Here is an 18,508-nt window from a genome sequence, read left to right as displayed (position 1 = left end):
AGCCCCATCTTCCTGGTGTAGGACCCCTGGGCTGCTGTGGGGCTCAGACCTCTCACTCCTTGGGGAGAAATTCTGTGATTGTGATTGTGCTCCTGTTTGTGGGTCACCTACCCAGGGATGTGGGTCTTGACCATACCACATCTTCATCTCTTCTACCCATCTAGTGTGATTCCTTCTTTATGTCTTTAGTTTTGGAAAATCTTTTCTGCTAGCCTTCAGGTTTAATTGATAGTCACTCTGTAAATAGTTGTAATTTTGGTGTGCCGTAGGAGAAGGTGAGATCAAGGTCTTCCTGCTCCATCATCTTGGTCACTCCCCTTACAGTTTAAATAAGTGACAATGCCAAATGTTGGCGAAGATTTGGGGAAACTAGAATGCCCATACATTGCTCTGTATGGGGATGCCAAATTATACAGCTACTTTGGAAAAGAGATTGGCTGTGTTTTTCAGGTTTAACATATGCTTACCATATATCCCAACAATGAAACTCTTTGTTATTTATCCAAGAAAAATGAAAAATAAGACACCTACCCCCAAAATAGAAGGGTTGTACACGAACATTCTTAGAAACATTTTTCATAATAGCCCCAAAGTGAAAAAAATCCAATGGCCATTAACTGGTGAATGAACAAACAAATTGTAGTATATGCATACTATGGAATACTGTGTGGTAATCAATAGAGTAAAATATTCATACACATAACAAAAATGGATGAATCTCAAAAAGCATGAAGTCCAATGAAAACACGACATACTGTATGATTTCATTTACATGCAATTCTGGGAAAGGCAAAACTATAGTTACAAAACAAAGATTAGTGGCTGAGGATCAAGGTTAGGGGAGGGGACCAACTGCACAGGGGCTCAAGGGAAACTTCTGGTGATAAAGATGCTCTGTATCTTGATTGTGGCTGTGGTTATGTGACTATATATGATTACCAAAGTTAATCAAACTGTATCCTTAACATTGGTGAGTGTTACTGACTGCAATTCATGCCTCAGTAAATCTGCAAAAAAAGAAAGTACGTCAAATACCAAAAAAGCTGACATTTTCCAGTGCTAGTGAGGATGTGGAGTTACTGTAACTCTCATACTGTTGGTTGAGGTGTAACATTGTACAGTCTCTCTGGGAACAAGTTGGTAGTTTGTTTTAAAGTTAAATACACACTTAGCAGTATTCGATTCCTAGATATTTATTCAAGAGAAATGGAAACATATGTCCACCAAGACTTTTATATGAGTATTAATAGCAGGTTCACTCGTAAATGCCCAAAAGTAGAAACAATCCAAATGCTCATCAGTAAGTGAATGGATAAACAAACTGTGATAAATTCATACAGTGAAATACTACCTAACAATAAAGATCACAAAGCTACTAAAATACACGACATTATGGATGAATCTCAAAAACATTATGCTGTGTGAAAGAAAGGCACCTCTTTCATGATTCCATTTACGTGAAGTTTTAGAATAAGTGAAACTATAATGATTGAGGTCACGTTCATCTTTGGCTGGAGGTGAGGGGAATGGACTGTGAAAAGGACAAGAGGGAACTTTTGGGGGTGATGGAATTACTGAACATCTTGAATGCAGTGGTTATATGCATGCGTGTACACACACACACATGTATTTATATAAATAGTGCCTAGTTTAGGTATTCTAAGATCCCACAGTCTGATTTTAGGCATTCTGGGTTATAAACAGAAGAAAAAAAACTTTTTCTAAAGATGCAGTTGAAGGGTAAATTCACACTCATTAGGACTTTTCATTATTACCATTTTAACATGATTTGTTTTACTTTCCTAGGGATTCTTTTTAACTTGGTTCCCTGTACTGAGCCATTGTTGTGGGACAGGGAATTGCATTTTTAGATCTAAGTACTCATCATGCTCTCCGTAAACGCAAGGTTGTCCTTCCAACTTTGGAAATATGACCAGGGGCTGGCTTTTCATCCAAGGCCACTAAGTCCCTTGTTTATCAGTCCATGTCTGTTACACACACTAGAAACTTGAGACCATTTAGATAATTTCCATGGGGAGAAATCCTTGTTATTCCAGTTATCTATGACATTCATTTTAAAAAATTATTTTGCTTTATCTAGACAATGGATCCACTGGCCCACTTGATGGGTGGTGGCAGATGTGTTATACTCTGAAGTGGACACTGCTGTTGAAGGCAAGGGCACATGTTGATGGAGCGGCAGAGATGTGCCAGGCACGGGGCTCAGGGCTCCGCGAGCATCGTTTTACCCTCGCGGCAGGTATCTCAGGCAGCTCCCATTGTCTCCATCTTTCACCCGTGGCTAAGGGTCAGCTTGAGGAAGCCAGGCAGCTTTCAAATTGTGGAATAGGATTCAAACCTGGCATCTTAGCCCCAAACCTGCAGTGTTTTACTATTGAAAATAAACAATAATCCAAAGATGGCCAAGAAAACAGTGCTGCTTTCATCATATCTGAAATGCCATCTTGCCTTCATTTGTCCAAAGTGAATTGCCTGCTTGTTCTCACTGCATGTGTATGGCTGAGGACCGTGGCAGGGAACAGGCCACTGCCATGTCACCATCCAACGGCAGCCAGCAGAACTTGTCTCTGAAGTCCCTGTGAGTCTGGCCTGATCTGCTTCCCCTCTCGGCCTACCTGGAGGAGCCCACAATCTTCTTGTGAAAAGATCAAGCACAAGTTCTCAGGGTTTTGAGAGCTTGTGTTACCCCCTACTCTACCGAGCACGTTTTACACTGGATTAAATTTCCCCTTCTTTATGCAGGAACTCAGCCCTGTGCTCAAGCATACCACCAGAGTCATAAATATTAAGAACAAATTTTTCTTTCATTTTTCTCCTGCCTGAGTGGTAGTAACAGACAGCAGAACCAGGCAGGTGTGTAATTCTGCACAGATCACCTCAGTTCCATGGGTTCCCTGTGGGCAGGGTGCCCTGGGCTGGGTGGTGCCTGCATTAGTGAGGCAGAAGAAATGCTTTTGTGCGTGTTAGGAGGCTGGGGGAAGGTTCATGGCCGGGTCATCGCACCAGCATTCTTGCCTGGGCCACAGCGGCAGGGCAGCGGTGGGCCCCAACTGGAGGAGCCCAGGCAGGCGGGGCATGGGTCCTGGGGGGCAGAGCTGCAGCTGCTGTGTTTGGTTTCCCTTTGGTCCCAGGGATTTAGATAAAAGGGCTGCTTTTATTGATTGGGGAGACTGGGGGAGGGATGGGGACTCTAGAATCAGCCTTTGCCTTTTTGTTTTTCTAAGCAAACATTTATTGAGCATTTACTGTGGACCAGGCATCTTGCTAAATGCTTTTCATGCATTATCAAGTTGAATCCACATGACAGCCCTACTGTTAGTCTCATTCCCCTGAGGAGGAGACTAAAGCTCAGAAAGGTTAAGTAATCTGCCTAGGGTCACACAGCTTGTAAATAGTGAAGAGTGTGGGCCCTGCAGCCCTGTCTCACCTGGGCTGTTGCAGTAGTCCCCTCACTGCTCTCCTCTTTCTACCCTGTACCCCCTCCCCTCGACCTCCCTGCTACTCTGGCCACCAGAGTGGTCTTCCTAGAGCTCAGCCCTGCTCAATGGCTGTCCTTTTCCCATGTGCCGAGTGATCTGAGCTCTACTTACCCTTCCCCCAGGAGTCCCACTGAGCTGGGTCCTTTCCATCCTGGGCTTCCCTCCCTCACATTGTGCCGTCCCCCAGAATACCTGAGCCAGGCCTCCTGCCTGGCTCTCAAAGCAGCTCTTAAGGCCCTTCCAGTCGGGAGTCACCCCCTCCCACCAGTCACAGCTCTCTGCCAGCTACTTCTGGTCCGGACGTGCTTGGCCTTGGTCAGCCAGGGTTCTAGAGGGTAGGGATGTATGTTATTCATCTACCCCTCGCCCCCGCCTGCCTGGGGACTGGCGTGTAGTGGGTGTTCTGCTGGTGTTTGTTGTTCTGACTTGCATGGGGAAACCTACCTTTTTGCCCCTTTGTCCTCAGCACCCAAGGTGCTTCATAGTGTCAGGAATTTCCCAGTCCCCTCCTCCGGCTGGCAACGGACCTATCCCTGAGGGAGGGCCAGCCTGAGTGACCATTTCCTGTCCAGTAATAGAATCACAGGAAGAAACTGGCCAGTGATTTGAGGGAAGGTGCTGCCGCTGGGTGGTCAGACTGAGGTGGGCAGCAAAGAGGACAACCTAGCAGGCCACCTGGGCTGAGGACCTGGCTGGTTCTGGACAGACGTCGGAGGTGCTGGCATAAGATATGGAGTCCATTAGGGACAGACATCAGCCCACCCAGGGGCACAGTGAGAGGGCAGGTGAGGGGTCCTCTGGGAGCCCAGGTGTTGCCTGGCCAACAGGAAACCAGAGGGACAGAGATGATCCAGTCTGAGATCACAGAGACAGAAATACTCTGGATGCCATTTGCTGAAATGAATTAGGACCCCAGCTGGGTATTCGAGTTGCAAAAAAGCCTCAGAGAAGTATTACGGGGGGATCAGTGTTAGCCACTCTAGTTAATGAGCGGATAATGCTTCCATGGGAACCCTTCCACTGAGTCCTAAGAGGGAAATCTCCTTAGTCCTCAGTTTCCTCATCTGTGACCTGAGGCCCTGGCACAGTGGCCACCCAGGTGGTGGTGTCTAGGGGGAGGGACTCTGCCCCCTGCACTGTGGGCAGTGACGATGGGGCTGCCTGAATATGTGTTGCATCCTTTCCATCAGCAGTCACGCTGTGGGATGGGATAGAACACTGCTTGCTATCAGACAGTCACATTTCATTATAGGCTCCATGAATTCTAAGTTTTAACAGGACTTTCTAGGTGGGGGCACAGATGGGCTCATTTTGTTCCTGACAACCCTTAGGGTGGGGCTGGGGTAGGGGATGGTATTCTCATTTGTAAAACGGATGTGATGTGGCTTGAGAGGGCAGGTGACAGTCCCTGGTCACACAGGTGAGTTGTGGAGGTGGGGTGGGAGTCAGGCTGGGCTCACTTGAGCGCTCCCGCCCTGGGTTGCTCTGCCAGCCGGCCTTGCTCTGACCTCAGTGACAGAGCAGGCCTCCCAGTGCACAGTGTGGGACAGCAAACTGTGGCTGGTCTATCCGTCCTCTTGTCCTGGTCCTTCCAGAGCACACCGATCACAGAACATACCAACCACATTCCTCTGCGTCCACCCCTTGGTGAGGACCAGCAGATCACAGTGGGGAAGGGTGACTCTTCTCTTCTCAGCCTGATGGACGCGTGTGTGACCAGTGGGCCTGCCCTCTGCACGGCTCACTCACTCTGGAAGGCTCTTGGTGGAGGCAGCTGAGTGCAGTGGTGCTTTGTTTATAGTTAGTTCCCAAGCTTAATGGTTCAGATGAAAACAAGAGAGAGTGATGCACTGTGGGGTGGCACAGGCTCGCAGGTGTATGTGGCTGCTTCAGAGCACAGGCCTCCCTAGAGTTATGCTGAAGAGGCCCGCGGGCCTGGCTTCTTTGCTGAAGGACATTGGAAAGGCGTCTGGAACAATGGCTGGGGCTTGTGGCTTGCTGACCACAGCTGTGTGAGCGCCAAAAGGCAGGACTGGAATGTGGGTGAGAGCTCAGGTCTCCGTGTCAAACAGCCCAGAGCTGGCGCCCGACTCTGCTACTCTCTGCTGTGGGAGCCTGAGTGAGTTGCTTAGGCTCAGTGCCCCCCTCACCTGAGGGACAGGGGAATGATGGTGATGGCGATGGTGATGGCAGGCACTCCGACATAGCACGTGCGAGCCCCAGCAAGGGCCCTGGGTCATGGAAAGCAACCCTCAGTGCTGGAAGTGGTTGATGGTCACTGTTAGGGCCCTGGTAGAAGCAGATTCTTCCAGCCCCCTTCCCCAGCGGGCCGGGAGGAAGCCGACTGACCCACTGATCCTGCAGGACAGGGTCCTCCATGGGGCAGGCCTGCCCTGCCCAGAGCCCCTTCTGTACGACAGACACATGGAGATCGTGTTAAGGCCCCAGCGTCCATTGTTCAATCAATCAGGCTAATCTGCCTGGCCCTCGATAAGGGCAGGGATCAGGTTTCAGGGAGATTTTCCCGGGATTACTTCTAGTAGCCGCTCAGTCTAGACAGGCCTCTCAGTTACAGGGGTGCAGACAAAGGCGAGGACCGGGACTGCCCAGCCGCAGGGGGCCCAGAGCCCTGCCCCATGGGCCTCGGGGGCAGGGCGGGGAGTACATCCCCTCACGGGCCGGGCGCCCCAGTCTGTCCAAGCGAGGGTGCTGAGCTCCTTTCGTGTGCGCGCAGGTGGGGCCCCACGGCCCCACGGCCCCACAGCCCCACCATCACAGGAGCAGCTGGTGTCTGTGGAGCACTCGTGCTGTGCCACGCACGGGGAGAGCACGGCTCACGCTCTATCCTGTTGAGTTCCTGCAGGATCTCATGAGGTACACTCTTGTTGAGCCCATCTTAAAGACGAGGACCCTTAGGCACAGGGAAGTGAAGCCCCACGGCTGGAAAGTGGTGGAGCTGGGATATGAATGGTGGCCTGTCGCCAGGTTACCCTGGGAACCTGGGGCAGGGATTGGCTGATGAGGGAAGGGCTGTCCCAGTGCTGAAGGGATGGGCAGGGAGGTCTACCTACAGCCTCACTTCTAGGTTTCCACCCTGGTTTTTCTACTTCCTTGCTCTGAGACTTGGGCAAGTTGCTTTTGGACATCAGTGTGTCCATCTGTAAAATGGACATGTTATCTACCCCGCCAAATAGGGACATTGTGTGAGTCGCTGAGGGAACGTGTGTGAAATGGTTTTGGAAATTGTGGAGGACTGTACCAGTGCTGCTCACCATTTCCTAGCATGCTGTCTGCCAGAGATGACCATAAGTAAATGGGTAAATTAATGAATGAATCAATGAATCTGAAGGAACCTCCCTCTAGGATAGAATCGGTGAACCTCGATTGCTCATCTCCTCCACCTGCCTGACTCCCCCTGACCCTGGAAAATGTGGGGCGCAGCCTGAGGTCACAAAGGACAGGGAGCTGCAGGTACAGCCTGCTCCTCAGTTTTTCTGGAAGATGAGGGGGAGACGTGCCCTGCCCTCACTGGCATCCTAGGGACACTGTAGGTGTGACCTCTCCCACTCAGATGCTACTGTGTCCAGGTGGGGTGTGCCTGCTCTTCTTGGGGTTCTGGAACAGATCCTGGAGAGGAGCTTTGAGGAAATGTTCTTTGGGGCTGGAGTGTAACCTTTGATCACATAACATGCGCGCATCAGGTGTGAGGACCACGCAGAGATAGAGAAACAGCTTTCAGTTTCTGACTCTTCTACCTTGGGTTTGAAATAGACTCTGCATTACTTCTTGGTTCTCTACATCTACACCCTCTAACAAAGTTACACTTGGCTCGAGAGTACAAAGTATCGCTCATTTAATGCACTTGCTTTTCCCAGAGTAACAAAACCCAAATCAAAACAGAATCAAAAACAATAATAACAACAGCAAAACTTACAAGTTCAGGGAGACCCTCAGGCACTGCTGTCTGTACACATGGCTTCTACCTCTTAGAGTTCTTTGAGTTGCGTCTTCAATTGGAAATTGACCTTGTACGTGAAGCCTTGAGGGCAGAGGCTGCACAGAGATGGACTCGGGTTGGCTGACTTGCAGACCCCTTCCCCAGGATTGTACAGTTATCCAGCCTGTACGGTGTGTTCTTCAGATCCAAGTGTAGAATGACCAAGGGAGTATAGTGAGGTGGGGAGAAGAGGTCTCTATGGCCAGGGACTCTCAGGAGCGGCATGGGGAGGGCATGGGGACCTCATGGAGTTTTGAGACTCAGTGACCTGAGTTTGAAGACTGGATCCATCTGCCAGCTGTGTAACTTAGGCAAGTCAGTTAAGCTCTCTGAACTTCTGTCTCATCTGTGAAATGGGAAGAATGACTCATGTCATGAGGCCATTGTGAAGATAAGTCTGAGATGTTGGGCATGAAAGGGTGTAGGGGAAGAGCAGGCCTTCAGAAGGGGTTCACCCTTGGGAGGAGGAGTGTGGGGACCTGTCAGCACGGCTGTGGATCCACTGGCCAGGCCTTCGCTGTGGGCTCCCGGTTGTGTTTGACTTGCCCAGTATAATCGGGCTTGCCTTGACTCATTTCCATTTTCACAAATGCATTAAAAATGCCACTGGGCTCAGAACAAGTGCCAATTTAACTCTGTAATGGAGTCTTGAATCTCCACCAAGCCATGCATGGCTGCTCCCAGCAAGATGAGCAGAATTATAATGAAATCAGCATGTGTTCATGGATATTGAGTGTGTTAATAGTATCTCTGGATCTAATGAAACTTGCTCTTTTCCACGGTCCATGAGCCAGCGATGTCCATGAATGAGAGGTGGGAACCTGACAGAAAAGGCAATGGTAGCAGCTCTGCCACCTCCTCTCTGTAGAGCCTTGAATGAATCATTTGACAGCTCTGGGCCTCGGTTTCCCTAACCTGTCAAATGTGATCATTCCTGTTCTGTCTGCCCACTGGGCTATTTTGAAGACTATGTGAAAATATGTAGTGAAGAGATGTTAGAATCTTATACATGTGTATAGGGTTGTTATTTTTTAAAAATTTGTAATAGCTTTATTTTATTTTTTAAATGGAGGTCTTAGGGATTGAACTCAGGACCTTGTGCATGCTAAGCATGCACTCTACTCTGAGCTATACCCTCCCCCCTAGAGTTGTTATTTGATGGAAGAACATGGTGATGGATGGGTAATCGCTGGCAACAGATGATTTGTAAAATTCTGTAGTTAAATATTAGGTTTCTGAGATCCATGAATGACTTGGAAAATACACCAACCAAGACAAGTGTTTACATTTCTAGGAAACTTCACCTTGTGCATTTTACATCTAATTACACATCCTTCCATCTTACTAAATAGAGCTGAGAAGACAAAATTTAACCTCTTCTTGTTGACCCGGCCGTTACAACATTATCAACAATGATAACTGTTAGAGGCCAAGTGCTGAGTACGCACGTCCCACGTATTATTTAATCTTTGTCAGGAATCTAGGAGGCAGATCTCATTATTTATCCTGTTTTATAGTGAGAAAACTGAGGCTCAGAGGAGTGAGATCACACGCCCCAGGTCATACTACTTAGAAGAAGAGGGGTAAGGGTTTGAGACCCTGAAATCTGTTGTCCTCTAGTATTACCAATAAATCATTTAAAAATATTTCCCCTCTCTTCCCTTCCCCCCGTTTTCCTCCTTCCTTCCTCCTTCAGTACCTCAGTTGAAAAGCCATTGGGTGTTGGTGTGGTGGAGTGAGAGCCTTGACAAATCCTCTTCCCTAAGCACACTGAATAAAATTGTCAAAAACAACTATTTCAGGCCTCTAGAAACTGACCAAGATTATATATTTCTGGTAAAAATGTAAAATGGTACAGCGGCTTTGAAAAACAGTTTAGGAGTTTCTTAAAAAGTTAAACATAAACTTTCTATGCAACCCAGTTAGGTATCTGCCTGTATTGGTTTTCCGTCATTGCTGTAACAAATTACCACAAACTTAGTGACTGAAAATAACACAACTGTGCTATCTTACAGTTTTGGAGGTTAGAGGTCCAACAGGGTCTCACTGGGCTACAGTCAAGGTGTCAGCAGGGCTGCATTCCTTTCAGGAGGCTCTGGAGGAGAAACTCTCCAGCTTCCAGAGGCTGCCCACAGCTCCTTGGTTCATGGCCTCCTACCCCCATCTTCAAAGCCAGCAACAGTGGGTTGAGTCCTTCTCACAACACGTCACTCTGACCTCCTCTTCTGCCCCTTTTAAGGACCCTTGTGAGAAAACTGGGCCTACCCAGATCATCCAGGATAATCTTGCTTTCCTGACACCAGCTGATTAGCAACCAGAATTCCATCTCCAACCTAACTTCCCCCTTGCCCTGTAACATAACATATTCACAGGTTCTAGATATCAGGACATAATCTAGGAAAATCCTGCTTTTTAAAAATTCTACTTATTAGTAAATTGGGCTTCATTAGGGGCCATCATTCTGCCTACCACACTATCCAGGATAAATGAAAATATGTATCCACACACAGACTCGTGCATGAATGTTCCTAGCAGCGTTATACGTAATAGCCCCAAACTGGTAACAATCTAGATGCCTGTTCACTGCTTAACAGATAACGTATGATGTATCCATAAAATAGAATATGATGAGCTACTGACGCGTGTTACCTCATTATGTCAAAACGTGATGCTAAGTGAAATAAGCAAGATACGAAAGATATGTTAATTCCTTTATATGAAATTTCCAGAAGAGGTAAATCTACAGAGACAGGAAGCAGATCAGTGGTGGGATCGGGAATGGGGTCTGGCTGCAAATGGACACCAGGAAGTTCGTTGGGGTGATGGAAGTGTTCTAAAACTGAGTTGTGGTGGTGGTTATACAATTCTATGAGTTTACTTGAAAAATTATTGAGTTGCATGCTTAGCATGGGTTAATTTTATGGTAAGTCATTTATAATTCAATAAATCTATCTGGAAAAAAAGCATTTATGCAGGCCTAGCAGAGGTTGAAGGCCATTTGAGGAAGGTGGTATGTGGTGGCAACCTGACAGATTTGATAATATGATTATACATGGAGAGATGGAGCAGACAAGTAAATACAGTATGATAATGGAGGCTGGTTTCCCCACTATTAGAAGACAGAGTTACAGATATGGAAAGGGGAAGTGAGAATGAACCCAATGTTGTTGGACTAGAATTAGAGGTATTGGTGTAAACACTTGGTTTTAAACACAGACAAATACAGAAATTAGCAAAAATGTAAATTGATATATACATATATATCCACAAAGACAGATGCTAGCTCTTTCCACAGGGAGGGCATTGCAACAATGACCCTTATGTAGCAAACAGCACACCTAGTTGCTCGAGTAATGGTTTCTAATACACCATTTTCCACTAGAGAGGACCAGGACTTCTTGGAGAAATGACAGATTCCAGGGCAGGGGCAGGAGAAGTACATAATGAGCTGGAAACATCTTCTGCCAGAAAGCAAGGAGGAAATCAAAGAATGATGTGGCTGTGTCAAAAGATCATGGTAGCCAGCTTGAAAGGGCTCCCACTGGTGCAATCTGGGACATCTGAACATCAAAATATGTAATGATAGTAATGGGTTAAAACCCATTAAACAGCAGTCCATGAGTCCACTCTGGTTTAAATTAACGGAGAAGAAGAGAAAGCACCTTAACATAGTAGAGTGCCAACTGATCAGAGTAGGAGTGATGAGGTTAGGGAAAAAAATCCCCATTCAGCGGTCATTATAATGATAATGAATTCAGATAAAACTCATTCATTAAAATTGTTTCCTATTAAAAAGTTAAAAAAATATATTTGCATGCAGTGATGTGCCAGGCCTTGTTCTGTGCTCCTCAGATAGACGGCTCTGGTCTGTCTCTGTCCTGAATAGTCAAAGGCTCCTTTTTTGAGTTTCTTTTCATCTGTTTTGTGTTCTGCGTCCTTTCCCTGTGTGTCCTTGCTGTCGGTTAGGAGCTGTCACTTGTTGCTGTGGCCAGTGCACCACATGCCGGTGGTCTTGGCCGATCTTCTCACTGGTGGCTCCTGCCTGTAGTTTCCGGTCTGATGTGGCTTAGGGTGCTGTAGGAGCAAGCTTGTTAGGGGCCGCATCCCTGGCTCTGAGGGGCTTGCATGTGAGGAAAGGGCCTAGACTTTTGTGCACGGATGTTGTGACAATTTTGGCTGCTCAGAGCCCTTGTGGCTTATTTCCTGGCTCCTAAGATGTTTTGAAGAGGTAGGATTGCCTAGGGTGGGATGTAAATTGTGACTACCTTTGGTCTGAGTGGGGGTATTCGGTTTCTCTTCCTAAAGCAGAGTCGCTTGATAGGTCATTGTGAGAAAGAGCACCCTCTGGTCAACACCGGAACCCAGAGATTGCCCGGTGTTAACAGCTTGGCCGAGGCCATCTGCAGAGCGAACTGTCCATAGGCAGACCATTGTGAGATGACTCGAGGGGTGCCGACCAAGGAAATGCCGGTCACGTGATTCTTTTAATGAAAATGAGCAAACACTTGGTGGTTAATGAGCTGAGTAACTGCCTCAGTCACCCGTCCAGACCCAGACCCTTTTGCTCAAACACTAATGCTATTTCTTCACTTGCCAACCCACACATTCCACAAGCCTCTTCACTTCCATGTCGGCTGGGCCACTGTGAACCCTGCAGCTGTGTCTGTCCTTCCCCTCAGGGCCTGGGAGGAAGGTATTTTTGGAGGCAGATCCCCAAGACAGCTGTGTTCTATGGAGTCCACATTGCCAGTGACACCTCGGGGACTGGGAACATGGGCAGGACACACGGCCCTGGTCTCTGGGAAGCTGTCCCAGGACGTTTGGTCTACCACCCACAAATAGACATTTATCATTCTGAAGCTGGAAATTTGGTTTCTGGACTGATTTTTATGTGCTGTTTATGTTGGCCACTCTCCTCAGAATAACCTTGGCCAGCTGAGGAATGAGGGAAATCATGCTGTGTCCACTTGGAAAGGGTAATTCTAAAAGGGATGAGTTGCATGGTCAGGGACTTTTCTGATAGGGTCCAGCATGCCTCTGCTTGGCAGAGCTTGGTTTTGATTTGGGTGGTTGATCTCTTGGGAGCAGTTATGAGGGGGTATGCCATGCTGGGAGAGGCCCCAGAAGCCAGGTGGCACCATGTAGAAGGCAGTTTCTTCCAGGGCACAGCCATCACGGACCAGGGATGGTCTGCCGATGTGGCCTGCACATCAGAGCCTTCGGGGGCCCTCATTTCTTGCAGTCTTCTCACATGGATTTGAGAAGCACCTGCTGTGTACCCCGCTGAACCAGCCCTGGTCACATTCAGCTCTCTGATAGGAAACACAGGCTGGAAAATAGTGCTATGGCCTCCTGCCTCACGTCTGCCAAGAGAACGAGACAATATATACAGACATTTCCCCGAGAGGAGCCCAGTGTCCTCATCTGTCATTGAGGGGGCACCAGATTAGAGGCCTCTAAGGTTCATTCCAGATAACATGATACCTGCAAAGCCACCTGCCTGGCTACTCTCCTCAGTAAAGGGTGTATCTGTCCCCAGGTGCAGACCCCTTGGTGTAGAGCATATGCAAGGTGGGGAGTAGACTGCACCCTTGCTGGCAACTTTTGAGATCTTCTCTTTGTCTTTGGGGTTGTATAGCTTCACTGTAATATGTCTAAGTGTGAGTTTCTTTTTATCTGTCCTATTTGGTATTCACTATCTGAGCGTTAACACCTTTTCCCAATTCTGGAAAAGCATCTGCCATGATCTATTTCCCCTCTCCCATTCTGTTATCTCAGAAAATTTGATGAGATACATAAAAACCAAACTTTCTCAATCTATCTTCCATTAAATTTTGTAGGGAAGTACTTATCATGGAAACATTTATTTTTTGCTCACAGATTTGTGGGTTGGCTCCGGTGGCTCCACTCCATGCTGAGGGTTGGATTCAGGTCTGATCCACATGCTGTCAGCCCAGGACCCAGGCAGAAGGGGCAGCAGTTATCTGGGGCATGTGAGAGGCCAAGGCAAAGCACAGAAGCATGTTTAACCTCGGCGTGTGTCATGTTCCCTCACATTCCATTGGCCAAAGAAAGTCACATGGCTAAGCCCAAAACAGTGGGTGGGAAGTCTCCTTCACTCACACAGGGGGCTGAGGAAAGGTGATTATCTGCTGAGCAATAATGCATTGCATTGTACTGCAATCTGTCCTCTTAGTCACGAATATTCACTTTAAGCCTGGAACAGAATGCACTTCCTCCCTCCCCAAGATAGTCTAAAGTTGTATCACACACAGCATCGGGCTGAGAGTCTGGTGCTCCACATCACTCCTCTTAGCCCAGAGGCCTGTGAACTAAAGAGGCCAGTGTTTGCTCCCTGTGCCTGGAGCCCTTCCTCCAGAGGCAAAGAAAAACTACACAATATGCAGTTGAGGAATGGGCACAAAGTAACCACAATTAGCATTCCCATTGGAAAAGGGGAAGGATGGGAGGCCCAAAGTGGTCCAGAGTAGATTCTTCCTTCTGGGCAAATGCTGTGAGATCATCTTCTTGTGAGGGTAAGCAGCGTTCCTTGATTGTTACTTGAATATTCCTTAATTGCTGGATTCTTGGCGCAGCACCCACGTCCATTGTTGTCTGTGGCTCCTGGCTTCACCCTCTGGGAGTTTCTGTCCTTTCCATTATCCTTCTTGCCTGCTTCCAAAGAGAGTATCAGAAAGTACGCCCCCCCTTCAATGGCTGAGATCCCGGTCCGTGGCAGCTGGGGGTGCCGAGGGCTGTTTTACGGCACTACTTTTGGCAATGTAGCACTCTCAAAATCATGTGTAAAAATGTATTTGACTTGACTGTGCTTTTATTACATACCTTAAAAAATGTTTTTGAGTCCCAACTGCATAGGCCACAAGCCAGTCCCACGATTCTTCTGATGCCTGCCTCTCCCTCCCCTCTTCCCTTTCCCTCTGCTTCTGTCTCTCTTTTGCTTTCACCTTAATTTTAGGCATTTTGAGTCAATCAGGTTTCCATGAGATGAAAGCTTGATTTTGTCCTTCATCTATGAGGTATGATCTTAATCCACTCAGTTTAACAAATGCTATGTGATGGCCACGTCTGTGATTTGATCTCTGTTCTGAGACAGTGTCTTTATGGCTGTGCCTTTGATTGGGTCTTTGACCTAAGACTATGTCTTAATGGCCACATCCTCAATTTGGTGAGAAAATAATTCCATTTTGCAACTCAGCAAGTCCAGGGCCTTCAGGACCCTCACCATTCTGCTTGCAGACTGCTCAGTTCTTCCCAGAGCTCATTTTTTCCCCCTTGTAGCACCCTGTACAACCCACCTTTGCTCTTGAGGAAGTCACATTTCCTCTCTTCTCCCTGGTACTGCCCCCAGCCCTCATGCAGTGTGTTCCTCAGGATGTCCCCGTCACTGAGAGGTAAGGCTGCAGCAGATGGTGGCAGAGCAGAAGGAAGCTGCCCTTCAGGAAACACAGGACCCTGTGCCATGTTTATCTCCGCTTTAGCAGGCCGGCGGGGGCAGGGGGCTCTGCTGGGCAGGGTGCTGGCCCCGGGGAGCTGAGCTGCTGCACACGGGGCCCTGAGCTGGCTTTAGGTTTACCAGGGCTCCCTGGGCACCACAGCCTGCAAGCTGGGGCCTCTGGGTGGAGCTCTGTGGTGGGAGGGGAAGGGCCAGGGCAGGGTGGGGAGCAGAGTGGTTATGAAAGTGGACCCTGGAGTCAGGCAGACCTGGATTCAAATCCTGGCTCTGTCACTTACCTAGCTGACCTCAGGCAAGTCCCTTAACTTCTCAAAGCCTCAGTGGCCTCACCTGTTAGAACAAGAGTAATGATAGTGCCCACCTCTGTGCTGTCGCTGCTGCAGGGACTTCTGCACGGTGCCTGACGCACGGAAGCAATCAGTACCTGCTACCTTTTGTTGATGTTGAGGGACCCCGGAGTCCACGGTGATGAATTCTGCTGGCTCTGGTCTGAGTGATAAAAGGAAAGCCCAGACGATAGAGCCCAATAATTCTGAGTGTCAGTGTGGAAACTGAGTTGCCAGTATTGGCGAGAGGAGGGCCCCCAGCTCTGGGAGGAGGGCGTCTGAGAGACCGAGTAGGGTGAGCAGGTGGTTGAAGGGGGCAGGCCCCCGCCCTTAGCTTCCTCAAGGAGCCTGGAAAGTGAGCACCCCTGGTTCAGAGGGGGCTGGTCACCCCACACGCCTCCCTGAGTCCTCCCGGGAGGCCAGGAGACAAGGGTCCTAAATGAAGGCTGCAGAGAAGCCTGTGTTGCTGGGGATGGGGATCTGGAGAGAAAGCCCGCCCAGCACGCTAGAACCCTACAGAGAATTAGGCGTCAGCCACCAGGCGTCATGTTTGGAAAAGAGTAGACGTTCATCCTCGGCTGCACCGTCCCTGTGACTGTGGTCACGTTGGGGTCCGCAGGCTCCACCAGCTGCTGACGTAGGCGATGAACCCAGGAACACAGGCTCGGCCCATTCTCAGCCTGTTCGCTGTGTGTCCCTTGGGAGCTGCAGTGTATAGCGGACACGGGGTGCTGCCCGGAGCCCGCTCCCCGGGCCCCCGGTGGCTCTGTGTCACCCCTTCTCCACCCGCTGCCAGGAGTCTGCAGGATCGAGAACCAATCAAAAGCCAAGTGGCTGGAGCCCATATTTGGAGCTGTATTAGGCGGTTCTATGAAAGATCTGAATGGGGCACAGCAGCCTGGTGGGGGAGGTTGTAGGTTAAGTAGAGGAGGGCCCGGGTTCTAATTCCCACAAGGGCAGAGGGCAGGCCTGACCCTGGGGCCAGCTCAGGCATGGGGGAAGCGGGGCTTGTGCCCCCTGGGGCAGCAGATGCCCTCAAAGTCACACTCGTTGGGTAACACCGTGAGAAAGAGCACTTTGTAAGGAAAGCTGTCTGTCATACTGGATTTCCCTCTCTGAGTAACACATAGATGCTGCTAACCCTTTTCTGATGGCAAGTGCACCTTTCCCTGTTCCTGGTGGTGTGAGGAGCACGTATGCCCCGAGTCTGAGGACACCGTTGTAGACAGAATAATGCCCCTCAAAGATGTCCGATCCTAATCCCCTTACACGGCATGGGAGATTTTGCACGTGTGATTAAGTTAAGGATTTTGAGATGGGGAGGCTTAATCCTGGATTATACGGTTGGGTCCAATGTAATCATAAGGGCCCTTATAAATGAGAGAGGAAGGCAGAAGGGTCGGCACGAGAAACAAAGATGTGACGGCGGAAGCAGGGGTCAGAGAGAGGTGGAGAGCCGTCAGAAGGTGCTAGGCGGCTGGCTCTGCAGGTGGAAGAAGGGGCATGAACCACAAGGCGCAGGCAGCCTCTAGATGCTGGAAAGAGACAAGAAAATGGATTCTTCTCTTGACCCTCCAGAAGGAACACAGCCTGGTGACGCCTAGATTTTTAGTATAGTGAAGCCCCCAGTGGACTTCTGACCTCCAGAGCTACAGGAGAACTTGTGTTGTTTTAAGCCACTAAGTTTCAGTTAATTCGTTACAACAGCAACGGGAAACTAACACAGACACTAAGAGCTGAGTTTAGGCTGGATGAGATGACGAGCACAGGGCCTGTCCCCCACCTGCCCTAGAGCCCCCCACCCCATCCCCTGCTGTCGCGCCTGACATGCCCTCCAGCCACTGATCCTCACCAGTTCTCCTGTATCTGTTTCCTGTTATTCCTTTGCTCTTTAATACCCAACACTTCTGCTGGTGTGTCTTCTCGGGCATCCTCCACCCTCTCAGCATCCACTTCCTTCCGAGTTGCGTCCAACAGCAGATTGGGAGCAAACAGAGGGGATAGCAGGTTGCTGAGGAATAATCATGTCTCTCTGATGCAGTCTACAGAGTCACAACCATGAGATTTGTGACAACAGTTCCCCTCCACTGGGCAGCATTTCTGGCTTTATATCAGTGTTCCAGAGAGCAGAACTCCTGGAAGGCCGAGTGCCAGCTGAAGGATGGTTTCCGTGTGCTTTCAGGGCACAAAGGAGAATTCATTCCACTCTCTTGTCTGCGTAGAAAGTCAGCACCACAGTGGAATCTGTGAGCTTTTTTTCAGGTATTTTTACAGAAATACCTTTGGCTTTGGTGTACTCAGAGAGCAAGCCCTCAACCAACAACTTCATCGTGGTTTAGGGAAGACAGCATGTGATTGGCACCTGGCTTTGTTGAGAGGAACCTTCAGGCTGTGGTGATGGGTGGGGGTGCAAAGGTGCTGGGGAGTCATCAGCTTCAGTGTTTTGCTCTTTGTAAGGCCTTGGGAATCTTCCATGAATAGGACAGCCTTTGCTCCGGGTGGGCCGCATCCCAGAACCTGTTTGGTCCACACATTCCCAGACCTTTTAGCAACTTGGAAAAACAGATCAGCTCTTTAATCAAAGAGTTTAGCACTGACAGTTATCATGGGATTGGGCATTGCAAGGCTATTATAAGGAGAGTGAGGCAAAGACAGAAAGGGAGGCAGACCAAGACAGTGACACTTAACTCGCCAGCAGCGACATGAAGCTGGTAACTGGGTGTCGAGTGGTCCCTCTGCACTGGGGCGCGTTTCCCCACATGCTACCCAGATGTTCCCTGCGGATCTGTCCACTTACTTCTGCCTCGTGCCTCTGGTTGGTTCCAGGCTTGAACATCGCCACAGGTCTGTGCTTTACATAACTTTACACTGAGGTCTCGCTCCATTCAGAAACAAGGGGAAATTATTTCATGAGTGATTCCAAACAATTCTCTTCGTAAGAGTTGGTCAGAAAGTAGGAGTTGGTTAGCAAAGGTAGCTGGTTAGCAGACAGTCCTCAGAATTTGCAAAAAGATATCAATTTTCCAGGTGATTCCAGACTAGGATGTGGCACAGAGATGGCAGCTCCTTGAAAGGGATGCCGAGCAGCCCTGACTGCTGCCTGCAGCCCCTCCCACCCACCCCTCCCCAGGTGCGCAGCCAGAGGACTTCTGTGTGCCAGGCCTCTGCAGCTGGGGCGCCGGAGGGCCTGGCCTCTCAGCAGCCGTGGTTA

The 18,508-nt window shown here is 49.0% G+C and overlaps 1 protein-coding gene across 4 annotated transcripts in view; it reads left to right on the top strand.

Moving 5' to 3' along the window:
* Positions 1-18,508, top strand: part of CATSPER3 (cation channel sperm associated 3) — a 335,119-nt gene that overhangs the window by 303,117 nt on the left and 13,494 nt on the right. The window contains exon 11 of one of the 4 annotated variants that reach the window (XM_072957129.1): positions 2,102-2,198. The exons of the other annotated variants lie outside the window; for them this stretch is intronic. The gene's annotated coding sequence lies outside the window, so the exon portion shown is untranslated. Of the gene's footprint in view, positions 1-2,101; positions 2,199-18,508 lie in introns of those variants that run through there. 4 annotated transcript variants of the gene reach the window in all.

The sequence above is a fragment of the Vicugna pacos genome, chromosome 3, assembly GCF_048564905.1.
Source record: "Vicugna pacos chromosome 3, VicPac4, whole genome shotgun sequence".
NCBI classification, from domain to species: domain Eukaryota; kingdom Metazoa; phylum Chordata; class Mammalia; order Artiodactyla; family Camelidae; genus Vicugna; species Vicugna pacos.
The sequence above is the reverse complement of the archived record's forward strand: the minus strand, read 5'-3'. Positions and strand labels throughout refer to the sequence as shown.